Consider the following 6,000-nt stretch of genomic DNA (forward strand, 5'->3'; position numbering starts at 1 on the left):
AGTTTCCAGCCTACTTAAAACTGTTATCTGGGGGCAAAAAATTAAAATTTCCCGAAAATACTCTCAAAGCAGTTTTTATTATCAACAATATCATTATTTTGCCATTTTCGGAAAGGACAATTAATAACGATCATTTGATGAAGTTTTCCGCGAAATGCAATTTAAAGTGTTCCTTTTACAGGCCTTAATACAAGGGGTAGTCGGATTTTTAAATTAGTGTTCAAAGTTAGCTCACTGTACAAAGTAGCCCTGGTTGACGGTAGCCTACTTCACTGTTTCTCGTGAGTTCGTGAACCTGCAATCACAAACCTCATTGATAACACAACAGAACAGAACGCCGACCTGTTCTACAATAAAGCGCACACAATACGCTTACTTGACACAGTCATGCCACGTGAAATCAACAAAATACTTCAAATGAACATTTAGCCCAGCGATCAAATGCTTTAAAAATCTGCATAGACTACGCTTGTTTGTAGATTAAATTAGCCATTAAATGATAGGATTATATTACAGCATGACCTACTAAACCGCAGCAAAAATGTTCTGTTTGGCGAAAATTTGACCTTGTTTGCACAATTAGACAGTCAAGTAGTCCGAATTTTAATCTTCTTTCTACAGTTTTTTTAAACTTGTCCGTGGCTACCCAGTCTGCAAACATTGTCGTTTCAATATCGTTTCAACGTTGCTAGAGTTTAAATGGGTTATGAAAAAAGTCTGCTGAAACCTGAAGTGCATCTGCATTTAGTTAACTTGGGTGTGACTTTGCCAACTTTTAAAGTAAATGATACTATGTTACATCATCATGACGTGGTAGACAACATTAACGTACAAAAGTAATAATTTCTGTATTAATTAATCTTTAACAGACAAAAGCAAATAGGACTTTTGTTGATTGATGAAGCAACACCACAGTGACTTTCGTTGCTGGCTGACGGTACAAAACGTATTGAAATTGATATTTTCAGCAGTGAAATCGAGTTCCGTATCACAATCACAAGACATTCAATTTTGCATAGGAAAAGCTTTTACAATTCAGGTAGAGAAGTAATGAAAACGTTTATGGAATAGCTTTTAAGCAGAAGCGGTTACATAAAACTTCGCTATACAGCATCTTAATAACCCCTTTCACAACGTTCAAACCGTCTAATTTTTGAAAGTTTTTTATCCTTAAAATCAACTTATTTTTACTATGATACCCGCCTGATCATATGCAACTGTTGAAACTCATTAGACTACAGCAATTTCCCAGAGAGCAAATTTTGTCATTTTTATATTGATTCATTGTCTGCAGACGTTACATCAGTGTAAAAAAATGACAAATTTTACTATCTTAGTGATTTCTCCTTTGTCAGGTTCCGCAAGACTCAAGTTTCTACACTACTTTCTTAGTGTGTGGTGAATACTTCAGTAAACTATTTGAGACAATTCATACTTTCATAGTATGAATGTGCACAACTGAAGCTTTCACTTCAAAGCGCCGATCCCTATAAACCAGTGGTTCCCAAACTTTTTCTATTCGCGTACCATTTAGCAGTTTCATACAGTGTTCGCGTACCACCTACGCTACAACCAGAAAATCTCAAAAATATAGAACAAAAGGCGAGAAAGTTTAACAAATTTTAGCAAAGCGCTTCAAGACTAAAATATTTTAATATTAGACTAAATATAATTAGGCTACAGTAAGCTGTTGCGCTGTCCGATTAGTAGAAGATCGATAAATAGGGTGCACTACTACTGCTACTATCAATAGCAACATTGAAAACTGAAAAGTTTTGGCTTTTCTGTTAAACAACCTAGGTCAGAGGTTCTCAAACTGTGCGTCGCCACGTTCTTGGTGCGTAGTTTCGATTTTTCAAGGGCGCCACACAATGATTCCGCTTCGTATCTAAACTCAATTGCATAATAAAACTCTCACAGATATTCTTATACCCTGACATGTGCATGAGAACTCATCATTGCGAAACTGTAGCAACTGCTTAATATTTAACAATCACATAGCGCAATTCTAAATTCATTTCGTCGCGAAACAAATAAAGGCTAGAGACACAAATGAATAAAAATGACTGAAATTCCTATCGCTGGCAAGTCCAACAAATTTCATGGCAAGTCCAACAAAATTTTTCAAAAACGTCGCTACGAAAAAAGTTTAAAAACCACTGACCTAGATGTTGGGTCATAAACGCTTGAATCTCCTACGAATAAATTAATTATGACATTATTTTTTATTTTATTTTAACTATACTGTCAACCGTGGACGTCCACGTGTCAACTTAAGTGAGTTTCTCGCGTACCATCTGAAAGACCTCCGCGTACCACTAGTGGTACGCGTACCACAGTTTGGGAACCACTGCTATAAACCCACAGAAACCATCAAAAAGTCATTTTCTTTTTGACTTGTGCATCCACATAACCAGAGAGAATCAATCACACCAGTATCATCCAGCCTGTGCAAACCAATTAGTTTGCATGATGTCAAATATATTCCGTGCCGTAGCTTTAACCCATGTTCACGTTAAGTAACCACATTTAAATGTTTATGGTCCTTTCATTATTTCGTTTGAAAGCAAACCTACACGACGTGACCAAGTCTGATTCTTGGGTGCTTTGAACTTCAGGAAAAGTGATCAATCAAATAAATTAATCACTTCCCGATTGGGCTACATGCAACGCTCAACATGCAGCTACCATACTTGTACATGTGTTTTGTAGTCTAACATGAAGTCTCTATAGTTTTTTACATCCAAATCCCAAGCAAACCTTTACGTTGAAATACGATATTTTATTCTCTCATTTCTAAGGTGCACTTAGGATTGTTTTTTTAAATTTCGAGATTGAAACCAAACTACCACAATCTTTCCGCTTAAAATACCCCTGAAAACAACATGGAGAGCTAAACAAACGAGAAATCGTACTGAATAGACAATATCTTTATTTCACTCCAGTCGTTATAGCAAAGTTTGTTGGGTCAGTCGTTATTACTATCTCGTAAAAAACGCAAAGTATATTGTGTGAGAAACAATAAGCAAACGTTCCCAAACTGGATTTGTTTACTACACATTGGCTTTGAACAACATCCTATGCAATACATTCAAGCACAAGTATACTGGAATATTATTTGCATGAAAAACTGCTACTGTTTATTGAAAAACAGCTTGGCAAGAAAAATCCGAACAAGCAATCCTAAATCTTTTTTGTGTGCGCACTATATTTAAACTCTGAAGAACGTTAAAAGAGGCAAGATAATGAAGGTTTAAAAAAACAGTTAAGAATAGCATGAAACGCAAAGACACATCAAAATGCGAAAAATAAAATCAGTAAAACTCAACATCAGCTTGATGTTAAAGTAAAGAAGTTAAAATACGTTGTCTTAGCTGTTATAGTTTTAATTCTTTTTTTTCGCTTAAATTTTCTATAATTTGTAATTCTTAGGTAACTGTATTTCCAATTAGAACTTTCAAAGTTTTTGTCTGGTGCTCCTTGCTGATCAATAGTAACTGCCCGACAGTCTTTGTTTTGATCACTGGTTTACTGTAAAGAGCTTCTGAGATTAAGTTAACATCTCATCTTGAACCCTAGGTCATGGCTTGAATGCCACAGCTAGCAAAATCGGTCCTATTTACATTGATTAAACGTCTGCAGATGTCAAATCAATGCAAAAAAAGACTAATTTGCAAGCTGGTTAGAAATTGATATGGAATGTTGTGATTGGTTTCAGCTTCACAGTTGGCTGGAGAAAATGCAGCCATCTTTGTAATTCCAACATCATATAAAATCCAGAAAACAAAAAGCAAAGCAAGTTTAAGTTTTGTGGCAATAATATTTTTAGTGGATATTAAATTTTTGGATTCAATAGCTTTTCACTTCTTTGAAAGCTTCAAAGGATTTTTTGTTTGCTGTAACAAGTTCTTTCCACACAGAATAGCACACACCTTATATAAACAAAGACAACACGCCGAACAAACCGAATGCAATTTAAACTATTCCATCATGTAAGCAGGTTGGCTACCTATCATTTCCTATTACGAAATACAGCTTTAAGGCATGATTCAAAGATCATGACGGCCACATGCACTGGTTGAACGTCAAATGGACAAACACGTAAACATCTCTAAAATGTCAAATCAGGTTCTTTTGAGTAGCTAACCTTTGTGTGGTTTGGTGTGGCATTGACACATTGTCAATAAAGTTATCATGTAGGCTATGCACCACAATTATGGTTCTGATAATACTCTATCCACATTTGGTTCACAGGAAACATACAGCACAACGGTTTGTAACAGTGTCAGTGACGTATTTTACACTGTGCAATGTAATGAGTTGTGTTGAGACTGGGGCAAGATTTATTCAGTAACTTATTACGGTATGGTTTTAAGCAAGACTTCTGGACACAAGTCAATTACTGTATAATTTATTGACTTGTTTGAGGAAAAACAACAAAGCTTATACTTTAACAAATTCTTGTTCATCAATCTCAATTTGACCTTCGTTTACCATGTTAACGAACACTGCAAAACAATGACGATATTTCTAAAATAATGAACATTGAAAGACCAGAAAGTTAAATTAAGCGCCGGTTCGACACCGCTCAAGAACATGTGGCTGTGTCTTTGGCAAGATACTGAAAGGCATGCCGTCGATTGCGAAGTGGCGTCTCTTCAACAATAGCTCTTGATTTCTTTCGTGATTATGTACAGTACTAGCCTAAGCTGCTCTGGGGGAGAAATACCTACAACCCTTCCTAGAGCTTGGCCAGCCGAACTTAACATTATGTCACATTTCAACTCTTGTTCTTGGTGAACGTAATGTTAGTTGGGGAGTTAGTTGCCTGCTCATAGAGCCTTTAGATGAGCCTAATATATTCTGTTGAAGATTTCAATGTTTTTTCGTTGATTTAAAATTCTTTTTTTAGTTAACGTGGCCTTATTTTAAATATAAAATACAAGAAACAATGGTTCACTCAGTCAAATTTTCGTTAGGTAAACAAAGCCAATTTTTTTGAATTTTAAAGTCAACAAAACCTTGCCCTGGTTATGACTTATGACGTCCGCAAGTGCTCTGCAACGTAGAAACTTGGCAAAAACTGGTATGACAAAATCATTTGTTGAAATCAGAATCAAAAAAAAAATGACAGTTATTGCCAAACTGAGTGACATTGAAATATAACCGAACGCAAAAATCAGTTGCTGGCTGCTGCAACTGTACAGCGTACGGCTCAATGTTAAACTGTTGATATGAATAAAATCTTACAATTATGACGTTAGTTGGCTGCTGTGAAAAAGTAAAGTAGGATGTGAGTGCAATAGTGCTTTTACATCTTTGTGAATATTTGCAAAATCACAAATTTAATACCGCAAGCTAATTCCAGTAATTTAGTGAGGCAATATTCTGTGTCAAAACAATTTACAGTAACGAATTTCAAAATTTTGATTCAATAAAAACAATGCCTAGTTTGGAGAGGAAATAGCTTCATAACAGATGAATAAATAACTTGTCAAATTAGAAATCAAGTCAATTAAAGCGAAGTTACGATCAAACTATGACACTTGTTTCAATATCAACCTGTGGTAGACCTATACGTACATTTCGTATCTTGCCTCTTGCACGATGGCTTCAGCTTGTAGTAGTTGAAATGAAAATTGTAGTCAAATTCTCTGTTTTAAAAACACTTCTTAAGTGCGTTAAAATAAAGTGTTCTGAAAAAACACAAGATACAACTGTTCCATTGCCTCTCACTAATTTGCCCAATCATGTCGAAAGCCCTGAATTGTTTGGCGTAATTTATCGGATAAATCACGCACCTACAATAAACAAGCTTTTGAATTGGGCACGAATTTTCATTGAAAGATCTGACTAACAAAACACTCCCTTGCAACAATAGAGCACGCTGATTCTCGGTAGCGAGCCAATCTGGTCCCTGCACGTGAAAACGTACAAATACAAAACAATTACGTCATAAAAATATACTTACGGAAACATCAAACGCTTTATGTCAGCCGT

The 6,000-nt window shown here is 35.6% G+C and overlaps 1 protein-coding gene across 6 annotated transcripts in view; it reads right to left on the bottom strand.

Moving 5' to 3' along the window:
- Nucleotides 1-5,692, bottom strand: part of LOC145779236 (inverted formin-2-like) — a 32,211-nt gene extending 26,519 nt beyond the window's left edge. For all 6 annotated transcript variants that reach the window (XM_082590772.1, XM_082590773.1, XM_082590776.1 and 3 more), the window contains exon 1: nucleotides 5,584-5,692. The gene's annotated coding sequence lies outside the window, so the exon portion shown is untranslated. The remainder of the gene's footprint in view (nucleotides 1-5,583) is intronic.
- Nucleotides 5,693-6,000: the final 308 nt, after the last annotated feature.

Source organism: Aplidium turbinatum, chromosome 11 (assembly GCF_918807975.1).
Source record: "Aplidium turbinatum chromosome 11, kaAplTurb1.1, whole genome shotgun sequence".
In the NCBI taxonomy this organism is placed as follows: domain Eukaryota; kingdom Metazoa; phylum Chordata; class Ascidiacea; order Aplousobranchia; family Polyclinidae; genus Aplidium; species Aplidium turbinatum.